Source organism: Cibotium barometz, chromosome 17 (genome assembly GCF_041138505.1).
Source record: "Cibotium barometz isolate CiBa-2024 chromosome 17, ASM4113850v1, whole genome shotgun sequence".
NCBI classification, from domain to species: Eukaryota; Viridiplantae; Streptophyta; class Polypodiopsida; order Cyatheales; family Cibotiaceae; genus Cibotium; species Cibotium barometz.
The window spans coordinates 23,229,638-23,245,364 of record NC_141062.1 but is presented as its reverse complement, the minus strand read 5'-3'; the positions used below and the strand labels follow the sequence as shown (position 1 = coordinate 23,245,364).

General features: G+C 37.3%; 1 protein-coding gene across 2 annotated transcripts in view; it reads left to right on the top strand.

Moving 5' to 3' along the window:
• The window catches only part of LOC147629799 (MADS-box transcription factor 23-like), a 67,887-nt gene that overhangs the window by 33,378 nt on the left and 18,782 nt on the right, over positions 1–15,727 (top strand). The gene's annotated exons all lie outside the window — the stretch shown is intronic.

The window sequence follows — 15,727 nt, the reverse complement described above, 5'->3', positions numbered from 1 at the left end:
AAGGCATAGTTCTCTTAGGTTGAATGTTGCTAAGTCGGATATGTAGTAAGTCGGATATTTAGTAAGTCGGATATGTGCTAAGTCGGAATTATAAGGTGGTAGGAATGTATGATGAATTTCTTGGGATCTTGGAAGTTAAGATATGTAACGGTTATTCAAGAATAACGTTTTGGGGAAAGAGTAACGTTTTTTGAGCAAGGTAGAAAAGAAGGGGAAGCAATGTAATGTGGAGAGGAGAGAATGAAGTAGATTTCAAGGTTTTATCTATCTCTTGTGTGTGAGTTTGCTCTGTCGAATTTCTGTCTGCATATTAAGTTTCTGCTATGTGTGAATTTGTGTTTTCGCCTATTCAACATGTTTCTTGTGGAGAAATTGTGTTTGCTTGTTGTATTCGTGTTTGTGTTGATTAACCCCAACAATGCCCTTCAACAACTTAGTGACCTCCATTATAGGATTTCTTTCTTAGTAGCAACATCCTCAATCTAAGTTCTATTTATATCAATAAATTGACCTCTTGAATGAGGTTGCAAGAAAGTGTTCAATGTTCTTACAAGCCATGATTTATTACTTCCATTCTCCGTCTCCAATGACCAACTTGTCCATTGGTTTTTTCTCCTCTAGACGTGCTCTCTTGGCCTAAATGTAGTGTTCTTAAACAATCTTTGCATCTTCTTATTTACATTAATGGATTCACCTCTTGAACATGGGAGAAGTTTTTCTAGATCCATAATGGACTAAATTATGGAGGTTCTAGTAGAATTTTTAGGATGTATTTATAGGTGAAATAGGCACATGAAATCTTGTGGGAATTAGGATAGTATAAAGGTACAATTAGGGACTTACATTTATGTTAGGTATAGTTTGTGGCTTAATTTTAGGCAGATGAATGGTTGTGCAAGAAATGTCAGGTAAATTTATAGTCATTATATTGTTATGAAGTATCCATTGTCGTCTCTAATCATTCTTGACTTGGAGATGATTGAATTACAAGATAGTTAGGTTTTGTCTTTTCAATGTATATATATTTTGTGTTTAAACTGTTCAATCATTTTATGCAGGTCATACTTTTATAGTGGGCACTCATAAATTTATGAAAATATAAATTTGGAATTATAGATCTATATCTTTGAGCAAGCTTATTGCATATGCTAAAATGTATGCATTTATTGATTTTCATTGGGACTCATGATTTTTAGGATTTCTAAGTCCACAAAAAAAATGCCAAACACATTGAGGTCCATTATCACCTCATCATAGAGAAAGTCTGCATAGAAGATGTTAATCTCATGTACACAAGCATAGAGGAGTAGATATCCTAACATTTTCACCAAGGCCTTGGAAGTAGAGAAGATTCACAGATTCTGCACTATGCTTGGAGTGTTGGAGCTAGAGTTTAGCTGTAGTGGAAGTGTTGAGATTTTAATCTCAACACGAGCTAACAGTCATGGGTGACTATTTCACATTTACACCACTAGCGTGTTTTCTAGTTGGCATGATAGATCTTCATCCAAGATTCTATAGTTGGACTACACCTCCCTAATTTGCATTATGACATACATATCTTGCGAGCTCACCTATTTAGCATGTTCACATTATGGACACCTTTTATATTACTATGATAGTAATAACTTGAAGTATCCATTGTCGTCTCTAACCACGCTTGACTTGGAGATGATGGAATTGGAAGAAATTTAGGTTTCCTCTTTCTAATTTATATGGATTTTTAGTGTTTACACTATTCAATAATTCTATGTAGGCCATATTTTTATAGAGGGGGCTTTTATAAATTTATGGAAATATAGATTTGGAATTATAGATCTACATCTTTGACCAAGCGTATTTCATACGCTAACTTGTATGCATTTATTGATTTTTATTGGGTCTCAAATGATTTTTAAGATTTTCAAGTCCACCAAAAATTTATTCCAAACACACACATCCATTATCACTTTATTAGAGATAAGTTCTGGTGGCAAGAGATGTCGATGTCGTGTACATCAGCACAGAGCAGCATGTAGCTTACATTTTTACTAAGGCTTTGGGATTAGAGAAGCTTCATTGATTCCACACTATGCTGAGTCTTGGAGATGGAGTTGAGCTTTAGGGGAGTGTTGAGATATCAAGCTCAAAATGAGTTGACAGTCATGACATGAGTGAGTTATTGTTTCACATTATGCTTAGAGTCTTCGAGATGGCGGTGAGCTTTAGGGGAGTGTTGAGATATCAAGCTCAAAATGAGCTGACACTCATGACATGAGTGAGTTATTGTTTCACATTTACACCACTAGCATGTTTGGTAGATGACATTACGAATCTTTGACAATGATTCAATAGTTGGACTACACCTACCTAGTCCAAATATTCTCACCACCTAGCTAATCAAAGTTTTTCCATAGAAAAAGCCATGCACTCATGACAAAATCTAAGAGCAATGTGGATGGGCAAAGAATGGCTGTGTTGCAAATGGCAAGACTATAATATTTCTATATAATGTCTTAGTACCAGTAATGAAAGGGAAAAATACCAACAAAAGTACATAACATTTACTAGATGAAAGTTGTAAGGATATCTTCCTAAACTAAAAAAGAAGCTACATTACTTAGAGAATTAATTTCAGTAAGATTGATTAAGCAAGAAGCTACATTACTATTTATAGCATGCCAAGTGAGCATGAATAAAGAGATCAACATGCTAATCAAGTAGTAATCATAATACCTCAAGACTAGGGTAGGGTTCAAAAGCACCTTTATTGTGATCTTTTTTGCAAACGTGAAGATATAGGTAAGAAATATCAAGCTGCAAGAGGGCAGTTCCTATTAATGTAGGTGCAATATATTAAGTTAAGAAGAAGAAGTCCTTAGAGCTACCGATACTTGCAAAGAAGAGAAGGAGGATACTTAACACTCTAATAATACACTAAAGAGTTAGAAGAAAAAATTCAGAGGAAGAAGTTACAAAGGCAGTGAGGGTTATTAACATTCATCCAGGGTAAATATCTATACTTTTAAAAAAAATCTTGAAATAAGAAAGAATAAAGAAAGGAGACCATACATTTCAAAGCAAAGGAGTCCAAAGCTGAATCCCAAGAGGCTAAGGAAGAAGCAAAAAAAAAAAGCTAATGTAGCTCAATGAGAGAAGAAAATAGAAGAAGTAAAAGAGATGGCTAGAGAAGAGTGTAAAATACAAAGGCAAGGCCAAGTAAGACCATAAAATCAAAGAGCAAGAGGAAATAAAGCAAAAAAGACTATATTAGAGAGTTTGGGAGAATCCCATTATTTAGGAAATTTTCTTCTTAATCTACTTTTTGGTGTATATAGAGTATACCAACTCAAACGTTGTTGGAGAATGTGGATTTAGAACCTACTCTTCAAGAGCTTTCTAATGATATGTCACATGAGGGGGTATTGACAAAATCTTAAAAGGGTTTACCATGCCCCCCATTTTTTAATCTTGCAAAATGGGAATTGGGATTTTCCCAAACTCCCTAATATGGTCTTAAAAGAGTGAAGAGAGAGGCCACATGAGAGTGAAGAGAGGGGACATAAGAGAATTAAAAAAAAAGAAGAAGAAATGGAGCAAAAGAGTAAAGAGAGATGACATATGATTATCAAGAAAACAAGACTATAACACTTCAATAGTAAACATGGTGTAAAATTAACAAATTGGATAATAGAATCTTAACTTAAAAAACCATGCTATAGTGGTCAAGTAAAACCCAAGGACAACATTTACTAAAACCAATAATAAAAGAAAAGAAAGATTAGTTCAAGACAAGACTAGGAAGAAAGAATAGTTAAAGACAATAGTAGGAAGAAAGAATTGTTAAAGACAAGAGTTATAAGAAGAAATGCTAAGAACACAAAAAATTCTTAGAAGGAAGGCTCAAGTAAAGAGCTACTACAAGCTATTCAAATCTTAGGGAATATGCAACCATAGAAAGAAGGTCTAATACCATTTGAGATTTTGAAGGTAATCTATTACATATGGAGGCAAAGTAGAATGCTCCCAGAGTTGCTATGATATTATATTGCCTAAAGCTATAAGGTTATTAGAGGTTTAATTGAAGAAGTAAAAAAACCTAATATGGATTAAAAACCAAGTACATGCATTTGTAACATAGTTTTGCAAAGAAATATTATGGGTATGGGATAAATAAAAATTTAATTGGTAATCAAAGTTTATATATTCATGAAAATACAATGGAGGAGTTGACTGCCACTATGTAATAAATATTGAAGTCTATCAAATAGTTGGCATGACTCCACAAGTAAAATCCAAAGTACTTGTCCAGGTAAATTCTTTCGTAAGGTAAAGATAGCGGATCCATAATTCTAGTTTAGAAGAAGGTCATCAAAAAAAGATAACTCGATGAAGAAGGGGATAAAAAAGAGATAAAGAGAATAGGAGTCCAAGGAAACAAAAGGCCAAAAGGTGGATAAAGGCATAAGCCCATTGGAGAGAAAAGATTACTAAGATCCAACAGGATTGGAAGGAGGACCAGATGGAGCTATAGACTAAATGGAGCATATTGTTAGTCTTAGAAAAAAAGAGAATGTATATTGAAGAGGAAGACATCCTAAAAAGTCACGGGGGATGAACCAAGGCACCTAGCCTATATTCACATCATTGCTTCTTCACATAGTGCCATAAAAAAAAAAGAGAATGTATATTGAAGAAGAAGACATCCTAAAAAGTCACGGGGGATGAACCAAGGCACCTAGCCTATATTCACATCATTGCTTCGTCACATAGTGCCATATTCACATTTTAACCCTCAAGATGGCTTGCCAAGAAGGATTAAAATATTAACTTTGATGTCTTGAAGTTAGTTCTCAAATGAGGGCATCCTATTGGGTAGTGATGATTTTCCACTAATCTTGCAAAAAAAAGAGATCAACTAGGAGCTATGTTGTTAACTTGAGATTAACACGGACCATTGACATGCATCAACAGTGCACACCTTCATGTATGACAAGCTTAGTGGAAGTGTGCATTGGTCACAAGGGAAGATGAGACATCTATAACAAACTAAAGTAGTGTAGAGTTACGAAAGGATGTACACACATAATGGGCATCTTGTTCCAATCATTGCAATCTCCCACATAAATTTGCTTAATGATGTACTCAAGGGATTACGAAAGGATGTACGTACGAAAGAATTAATAACTTGTTCCAATCATTGCATTTCCCACATAATTTTGCTTAATGATGTACTCAAGGGATGACCAAGCTAAGTGAAAGAGTTGGCATCCACTCAAAGTGTGCTTAGACTAGCCTAGAGAAGGTTGGACAATAAGTGGTCGCCCAATGAGTTATTGGGTGTGGACGCCCAAACTTATAACTCCCTTGTATATAAGTGATCCTCTAATGAGAAAGGAATATTCCCTTGAGTGTTTATTGAGAGTGTGCTCTTGCTCCTTGTGCTCTAGCTCTCTACCCTATCATCTTATTCTCTGTAAGAGAGTGAGAGTGAGCTATTGTCTTTGCATCGTGGAGCACGGTCTTACAACAATGGGGAGTGCCAAGCTCTACATAGGCAACTCTTGTGGTGACAATGGAAGGTGGGTCTTCTCAAGTGTTAGCTCGCATTCATGGGATTTCCCCTTCCATGACATGGTGATCAGCCCACAAAGTTCCCTACGACACGCGGAAGGTGAGTACTCTTCACTTGGTTGGCTTAAATTGTGTTAGTGAGTGGTGTATTCGGGCTTTTCATTGGGGAATGGTAGCCTTTCCTTAGCATTTTTTTTAGCTCTTGTGTGGAGTTTGTTTTTCTTTGGCCACACGGTGCAAGAGGATAGATTTTATCGTTTTGAATGGTTTTCATTAAAGATATGATTGACTCTATGGCACCATTGCACGATTAGGAGAGTATTCTAGAAAATTATTATTTTTGAGCATTTTGGTGTTTTTTCTTTATTATTCATGGTAGTTAGTTTTAAAATAGTTAGTACTAGTATTAATTACGATAAATAGGTTAGTGAAGATAATATTTAATGTTAGTAAATATAAGTTTAGATAGCTGTTAGTATTAATATAAGGTTAGCATTGATTAATATAGTTAGTATTATTATTATTATTATTATTATTAGCATTAGTATTAATTAGAGTTAGTATTAAGTTAGTGTTAATCACTAGATAGTTAGATTAACTCTAGGTTAGTCGAGGCTAATTTGCCTAAATCAGCCTAGGGTTAGAATAGCAAGGCGGTCCCAAGCAATAGGCCGCTAAAGATAGCAAGAACGTGGAGACGTGTTTTGGCCGGCACCGCATAGCAGGGTGAAGATGGCATTACAGAGCTCGACGCTTTGGCGTGGTGACGCACAACAAGCCAAGACAAAGTCAACAAGCGCTATAGGGGCTGGCCAAGGAAAGGTGGGATACGGCTCTTGGCACACAAGCTAAGGCACGACGTAGGAAGGAAAGAAACATTGACCAGCCAGGGCCATAAGGCAATCAGCGCACGGCAGCAGCCAGGGCTGCTGGCCGACCAAAGAGAGGAGAGGCGCACCACAACCAGGCCCAAAAGCAAGGAGACAGGTGTCTCTGCGCTGGGCAACAAGTGCAAAGACTGCATCACGGTGCACAACAAATAGCAAAGCAAAGAGGAGAGGCGGCCATCGTAAAGCAGAGAGAAGGCAGGGCTGAGAGTGGAGCCCACACAGCACGTCAAGGTGCAGCCAAAGCAAGGAGCGAAGGCGGGGCCAGCCAATCCCACAGCAAGCAAAAAGAAGAGGTGGGGATGGGACAGGTACATTGGCACACAGTAGCGCTATCCCAAAGCCAAAGACAAAAGCCAAAGACGGGTGGGACTATCCCAAAGCCCCAAAAACGAGGCACATAGCCGCTTGAGAAGGCATAGACGGTGCAAGGAGGTAACAAGCACTTCTGTATTTGGTGAACAAGCCTTGTGCTATCAGACGGATCACCGGATGGTTACTAATTCTCATGGAATTCAATGTTACAGGATCACCCCCGATGGTTACTAATTCTCATGGAACTCAATGTTACAGTGACAGTTAGGAAAGGCTTCGAGCATGTTTTAGCTGATGATTTATCCAGAGTTGCAAATAAAGAACATTCCATACGAGTTGAAGATGCTTTCCCCAATGTATGTCTATTTCACTCAAGCATGATACACGATTGTAGCCATGAAATAGCTCATTTCTTGTCCATTGGCCTACCAATGGATGAAGACATAACTCGTGAAACTGAGCTTGTAAGTTAATCAAGGTAGCATCTTCATACACACTTATAGCCAGCAACTTGTATGGGCGAGGCAAGGATGACATCTTGAGGCTATGCATTCATGAAGACCATTATATTGAAATTTTAGAAGAAGCCCAAGCAGGCATTTGTGGAGGCCACTTTGCTCCAAAAATCACTTCACGCAAAATTTTACAGTGCGGGATGCGGTGGCCTACCCTTTTTAATGATGCAACTGAATTTGTCAAGAGATGTGACGTGTGGTGTTAGAGATTTTTGGTAACTCAAAGCAATGATGGCATTCCCCTAACCTTTATTGTTAGGATGGATTTGAGGTATGAATCATGCAGTTGGATGTGTAATCAGTCGATTTATCATGACAATCAATCAGTCGATTTATCATGACAATCAACCATATCAAAAAAGATGGAGTTGGATCGATAGGTATAATCGAGTGATTGACATGGAGAAGGCGATTAGATGTGCCAAATTGAAGGTGGCATCGAGGGTCAGAGGAGGCACTAGTTAGAGGCAATCGAATGATTAGAGGAGGGCAAATCAGAGAAGGTGGCAATTGGTGATCAAAGCTAGCACGCGATTGGACAATGTTGGTAGCGATTCTGGAATTACATAGCAACCAAAAGACATAGTTTATTGGTAATGATCGAAGGCTGTGATTGGCCGATTGGAGGAGGGCCAATTCGAGAAGGTGGCACGGTCGGTGATTAGAGCTAGTGAAATTATACAATCACACTATAGTGTTTGGAAAATTGCAAAGGCAACAATTCACTACATAGTGCAGGTTTGACAAGATTGATTGTTTTACTTTATAGAATGCTCTTAGATTTGAGCTACGAAAAGCTTAAAGCATGAATTAAAAGATTTAATCACTAACTTTACTAATTGTTGAAGAATCAATGTAGCGTTGCAAGATTATGTGCCGCCTAAATTTGTGAATATGCACCTAGTTTGAGTTAGATCTATTGCTTACTCTTGTTGCTTGGGGTATATAGAAGGTGTGCGAAGCCTTTTCCCTAAGTAGAATGCTCCACAACTATAGATTTGAGTTAATTTGCTAAAAGCGAGAAAATGGTAAAGATAAAATTAGTATTAATCATTGATTAGGTGATTAGGAATGGCTAGAACAGTACATCGAGCTGATTTGAAAGGGAAAAAATGGTAAAGATGGGATTAGTGTTAATCCTTGATTAAGTGATTGGAAAGGTTTTGGCAACCAATTACCCCGTTTGGCCACCACCCAGACTTCCTCCCTTTTCGTAACAAACTTATTTTGGGCTAAGCCTTCTTGTTTTGTAACAAACTTATTTTGGGCTAAGCCTTCTTGTTTTGTAACAAGCTTGTGATAGCCTCTTGTAAATGGGTAGTACCTCACTGGATGTAAGAAGCAAAAGGACGGAACTCTCTAGATAATGTTATGCAAAATAGGAGATCAATAGATGTGAGATTGATGTACTGTTGAGAGTTTGAGAGCTAATATTCAAGAATGTCTTATGGGCTGGCCTTTGTCTTGACTGAATTTGTACTGCATAGTTCTATCTACTGAGTGTCAATTGCATGCATGTCTGTGTGTTAATTGCTTTTCAAAAACATGAAATATCTAGGAACTAACATGTGCATAGTCATGATTAACTCCCCTACGCATGAGAAGGCTGGTAGCTCAACGTTGGGCATTGGCTTGTCACATTCGGCATATTTAAGATATTCATCACTCTCTATGAGCCGGTGTCTGGCTCATAGGAGTGCAATGGACAATGCATGAAGAATGAAGAAAGTTCAAGCAAGGCAATACGATACCACCGAGGCAGTTAGAGGCCTCAAGATGTGAAGGAAAATTGCATTGTCCAAAAATATTTTAGGAAGGTATTTTGTGCTAGCAAGATAAAAAACGATAGAATCAAGAACCTCTAAGAAATTAAGAGGGAGAGGAAGAACACTAGGAGCTTAATAATAGGAGGCAGGGAGATCAAGAAGGATAAGAATCAATAGATTTGGAAAGGATGTCTTTGAAATACCAAAAGTTCAAGAGAAAGAGTACAGAGGATCCATAAGCTCATTTTTTCACCTTTGAGACCACCTTCTTGACGTGCTTTTCAAAGGAAAGTTTCAATCTGGAGCAAAGAATGAAAAGGAGAAGGGATTTAAAAAAAATCCCTAAGAAAATTTGAAAGCTTAAAGGCCTTCGGGAAGGACTCACAAAACGACAACCTCTAGACATGGCAAGAAGAGGCTCTTTGAATTCGGGGAGAAGAAGGTCAGGACCAAGAAAGGAAAAATCTCTCAGGAGGGTTTCAGCAGAGGAGAGGAGGTGCCAAGTGAGCAGTAGATGAAGGAAGATTTGGCTGCACTAGGCTGATTTGTGTTGGTATCCCAGAAGTCATGAGTGTAGTAGGAGGAAACTACCACTAGAACACTACACTTAGAAGTGCAGCCTTCGTAGGCAAAATTCTCGGTGCCCATATTGGCCTTGATGGTGCCAAGCCAATCCAATTTTCTGGAATCTATAGAGATGAAATGGGTGATGGGGTCCTTGAACTACTTGCAAAGCTGCATGAATGATGGGCTCAAGGAGTTGACCAAGCCGTAGACCATCATCAAGGAGAAGGATGTTGCATGTGATCAAAGAACAAAATCACTATAGGACCTTAAAATCGAACAAGATCCATTGCAAGAAGAGTTGCGCAAAAGGATAGAGAAAGCTAGCCAAGTATAATACCTAAGAAGGCAGCCTAAGGAGCTACAATAGGCCAATAAAAGGCTGAAGCAGGAGGTGGATGAGATGAAGAAAAACATGGCCAAAAAGAACCATGAAGCCTCGCAAATGCAGGATGATCCGAACCACGCCATATAAAGGCAAGCAAGATTCAAAGAACAAGTTACCCAGATCCGAGAGGAGCACCTAAGGATCATACGGATGTCCAAAACAAGGCAGACAAGGATAAAGTGGAATTGCTAGAGGTAAGAGCACACCTAACAGTACTGGATACCCATGAGTATCTGGAAGTTTATGAGTTGGGCATGGAGAAGATGGATCAATGGGATAATCGTGTGGTGTAAGACCACAAGGAGATGTGGGGGGATTACTTGGAAAAGCCCAAATTAGTAATGGAAGCACCCACACCTTCCTGCAAACAAATACCTCCTCACTTGCAAAACAAATACCTCCTCACCTGCCAGGAGACAAGAATCCAGATGAAGGCTCAAGAAATCAGTATCCAGCTCCATCCTTAGACTCAAAATCAGGAAAGGCCGCTGCTATGACTGATAAATCTCAATTTTTTCTAAACACGAGAAAGTAGAAGTGGTGCTAGTAGGACTGAAGAATTGTAGAAAGAGGAAAAAGAGTTGCAACAGGAAGTGGAAGCCTAGAAGAAAAAAATTGCTATCCTAAAAGGAGAAGGGAGAAGCCAACAGTTGTAGTAGAGGGAAAAGGAAAAGAAATAGTATTGTTGAATGGCTTTGCATTAGACCATATCCTCGAAAATGAGCTAAAGGAACATGCATGGGCAACCACAAATAATTTTGAAGAAAAAGAAAATGATGTAGTATTTTGTGTCCAAGTGGACGAACTAGAAGCACTCATGGAAGATTACAAGGAACGACAAAAGTAGGATGGCAAGACCATAAAATCATTAATGAAAGAGGTAGAAATAGTCACACTCACAAGGGTGGCAAGGGGGCTAAAGGATAAAAAATTACTACTAACGAGTTGAATGTTACAAATATTGATATTAAGAAAAGAGCACAATAGATGAATGCCAAGAGAAAAGCTCATGTTGAGGAACTGCAAGCCAAAGGCAAAATAGTTCAGAAATTCTAAGGTTGGGCCAAAAGGGAGAAGAAGGCTAAGGAAGTTTTGCTCATCAAGCTACAGGAAGACCTAGGTGCTTCAAAAGAGACACCACTGAGATGTTTGCAACAGTTAGTGCACTCTATACAAATTCATGAATAAGTTGAAGTTCCTACAGTGGTGGCAGGACAAGACTGCAAAGATGCTAGCCCTTTCTTAGGAGCAGAACAAAAGGCCGGATCTAGGGTTATACAGGGAAGCAGTGGAAAGTTATGACTCATTGGTGGACCCATGTGAGGAGGCAACGACTCAATCAAAGAGATATTGTTAGTGCCTGTTGAAACCCTAAGATCTCTCTAGATAATTGTTATGCATAAACATGCATAAATCAGGCATAAACTGGTCCACCACCCGCGACCACCCTCGAGCCCAAGGAATGCACACATGAATAATAATGAAATACATCATACCTTTACCTTGATGTCCATACCATCAAGAGGTATAACTCCAATCCAATAGCATGTAGTTATAGTGTGAAATATTAGGTGAGTAATTATGATCCTCTACACAAGAGAGCATAACATAACCTAGCCTCAAGCTAACATTAAGAGACCATAACCTAAGCTTCAAGATAACATAGCCTTCAAGTCCCCAAGCCTCCTTTGAGTGTGCCCCATGCTCCTATTATATAGGAGGGCCCTCAAGTGACTCTTGACTATCCATTTCCCATGTGTGACCCTTGGATGTGTGATCCTAACCTTAACCCTTAAGGTTAGTCCTAACCCATGCTCCACTAGAGCTTGTTCCCATGCTCCCATGCTCACAAGCCTAATGTGGGTTAGCCTCCTAGTATATGCATACATAATGTGCATATAACATACTTCCCCTCTCTCAAAACATTTCACTCTTGCAATGAAAAGAAGGAGAACTGCAATGAACAATATCAATTGACTCCCAAGTCAAATCCTCTATTTCCCTATCTTTCCACCTAATTTTAACCTCAGGCATTAGTTAACTACAAAGTTTTCTTTCCCTGAATGCAAGTACCTTATCATGTTCATGTGGAACATAGGATAATTCTTTGACTTCAACGAGTGCTTGAGGAGTAACTGTGTTATCCTCACCTCCTAGTTTCCCTTTCAATCTATTGATATGAAAGACTAGATGAGCTCGAACATGTGGAGGTAGTTTAAGTTCAACCGTGCCAATCTGATGTATAAATCGAAATGGACCACAATATCTAGGAGATAAATTCAAGCATTTTTCTTTTGACAAAGTTTAAAAATTTTAAGAACTTTTAGATAAACTAACTCTCCTGGTTCAAAAGACCAAATTGAGCGTCCATAGAACCATGCCCTATCCTGAATACTCCTGCTAAAATCCCGAGCTTGGATCAACATTTCCTGCATCACGCAAGAAATCCCTCAATGCATCAAGCTCGATGTCCTTAAGACCAACATCAATAGGTGCCCTGGGTTGATACCCATACATAAGCATGAACGGACTAAAACGAATAGCCGTATGTTTAAAACTATTATAGGCAAATTCCATATGCACGAAGCATATCCTCTACAATCTGATTCATAGGCTCTGTTTGCCCATCAGACTGCGGATGATCAAAGGAATTCATACTCAAAGTAATTTCCTCGTTGTTAACCATTCGGAATAAAGTAGGAAAACATGGCATTATAACAGCAAAAACCATGGATTCATCGGCGCCCCGACGTACCCACATCTGCACATGGAATACTCGACGTCTCGAGTTATCCATATCAATATAGAGAGTCATCAGCATCTCCATGAGTCACATATGTACATCCGTAAACCATCAGGTGGACTGTATAAATCACCTAAAGTACAGAACTAGAGAAAGAAATGTCAACAAAGGAAAAGTCTAAATTTCCTTAATCCGAACACAACAAGATAAACTTGTTGAACTCTAAAGAAAGAGATTTCAACAAATGAAAATACCAACGAGATTACTCTTATCAAAAGATGCTGGCTTTAGATAAAAGAAATTTATCTAGAGAATGCTCACACTATAATTTCTAGTGAATTTAGAAAATAAGATTGTCTTTGAATGTTGAGGTCAACATGCTAAGTGATGTAAGCAAAGTAATAATCTTGAGCCCAAATTATCCCATAAGATAATATATGTGAAAGATCGCTAGCGTCCCATATACCACCATGATATCGCCCATACATACCTTAACAATTTGAAACTCCCTAGTACGCCGTCTAGGAAATATGAATAAAATCTTGTATAAAAGGAATAAGATGGCCTTATCCCAGACTTTCACATACTAAAACCTGTCTCTTTATTCTTGAGACCACATCAAGGAATAACTCTTTTTGAGTACATCATTAGAAAAGAATTTTGAATTATTGGCACCTTTCTAATGATAACTATCCCAAAACACAATAAAGTTAGGGTAGAAAAATAACTCACCTAGATACATAAGCAACTAGGTATCCGAGTTGGAATATGTACAAGAGTACAAGCAATATACTCCAAAATTAAGTGCAAAAAACGAAGACAAATGCTACCCTCAAAGCACAAGATATTATCCAAAAAATCAAAAGATCCTTATAAAACCATGGATAAAATCATAGAAGCTTCTCAAATCCATGAAAACCATAGTTGATCATAAAAATCAATGCATGTAATCTAATGATTTAAATTGGTGGCCAACTCATCAATCCGGAGTATATGAACATGGTGTCATTTAAGCAAAACTCCAAAGTAAGCAAGTGAAACACATGTGTGTAACACTCAATAAAAGTCCCCTAGATACAAGTGATCTAGGTAAAACCTTGATGAGTCCATATAAAACTTGAAAAATATCCAATAAAATCCACCAAAAGAAACCAGTCAACTAACCCATGATAGAATATATCTTAGGCTTAGGAAATTAAGCATAGACCACACTTAAATAAGTGCAAAATAAATTATCATGGAAAAGTGTCAAAGATGAAACACACTTTGAACGCAAATCCTAGCCATCATTGAAGAAAGTAAGGAACATGTCCAAAAAGAATGGCTAAACAATGGTAAAAAATTATGAAAATGTCGTTTAGAATTAATCTAAACAAAAATATCTACTAATATGAGGTATAATCGTATTAATAATATGCGAATGACTTGCATCTATCTAATGTCAGAACGAGAAAACGTCCTTCAACATTAAATAACCCTTGAAAATATTAAATTCTCAAGAAAAAGAATTATCATGACTTTTTCTTGATTTTCTCTAATTTTATAAGACCTCAAAATTCCATAATTTTGAATTCCACCAAACCTATCTTATGGCATTCCAAAACTATATATTTTTTTTTAAAAAATAGCATTTTAGATTTGCCAAAATACCATTGATATTTTAATGATATCAATTTCTAGGATTTCTAAAAATAATCTCTAGAATATTCCTAATTTCTCTTGAGAATCCCATCGTTCACAAAATTTCCAATTCTGCCCGACAATTCTTAAATCCAATGAAAATTTATAATTTTAATGGATTTTTAAAATTTTTGGGTCCAAAAAAATATTTTTAAAGGTATTTGAATGGTCACGGGTGCCTAAATGGACACACCACATGCCAAACACCAACCCCACATTTTCTCAAAATTTTAAATAACCTTTGTCTAGTTTTTCACTAATTTTCAAGAATTTTTTGAAATTTTTTATTTACCCCGAACGCATTTAGAATACGAACGGTCAAAAAATTTTGGCAATAGTTTTCCCGGAATACGGAAAGCCAAGAGTTTTGGGAAAATGAAAAGACAAAAAAAAAAAATCGGAATGTAAAAAGGTTAAAAGTTTCCGGAATCCGAAAGGTCAAAAGTTTTTTGGGAATTCGGAAAGCCAAAAGGTTTCCGGAGAATGCGAAAAGCCAAAAGAATTTCTATAATTCTTTCTCTGGAAATTTCTAAAATTTCTGAAATTCTTTTTTAGGGGGGGCGATTTTCGCCTCGCGGGGTGCAGCACACCTCCTCCCCCGGTTTTACGTGCGCCTTTTCAAAATGAGGGAGAGGGAGTCCTCTCTCCTCTCCTTCTCCATTCAACTCACTTTCCTCCCTCTCCTTCTCTGTTAATAGAGAGGAGGATTAATCTTTAATTAAAAATTTACTTAATCATAATTAAATATTAATTATGATTAATGTTTAATTTTAAAAAATCCCTTTTACGAGGAGTTCACACGGCAGGGGAGAAAAAAAGAAGGAAAAATCAGAATTAAGAAGCAGAGAGGGTCCCACGCACATAGGAGAGCATTTCATGCATCAACATGGTGCCCCCTACTACATTTTAGTAGAAAATCGGCAGAAATTTGATTTCATATCCACAGAAAAACCCGTAAAAATGTATAAAAAATACCTTTTTAACCATAAAAATGCTCAAAAACTTTCTAAAAAATTAGAAAAAAGTTCATAAAAAATCTAGAAATTTAGGGAATCCATTCTACCAAAAATATCCACAGTAAAATATGTGGTATTTTGGTAGAAATTTCCATTAATGCTTATTTTAAACCACAAAAAAAAGCATTAAACTCACGGAATTCTCCCGCAACATCGATTCGTCCATTGAATAGTAGTAACACGCGTTCCAATTGCCATATCAACAATCCACGTGCAAATCATCAATAAAAATCAACAAAATAACTTTTTTATTAGTAAATATTAAAATTTACTTCAAAAAAATACCAAAAATTACAATAA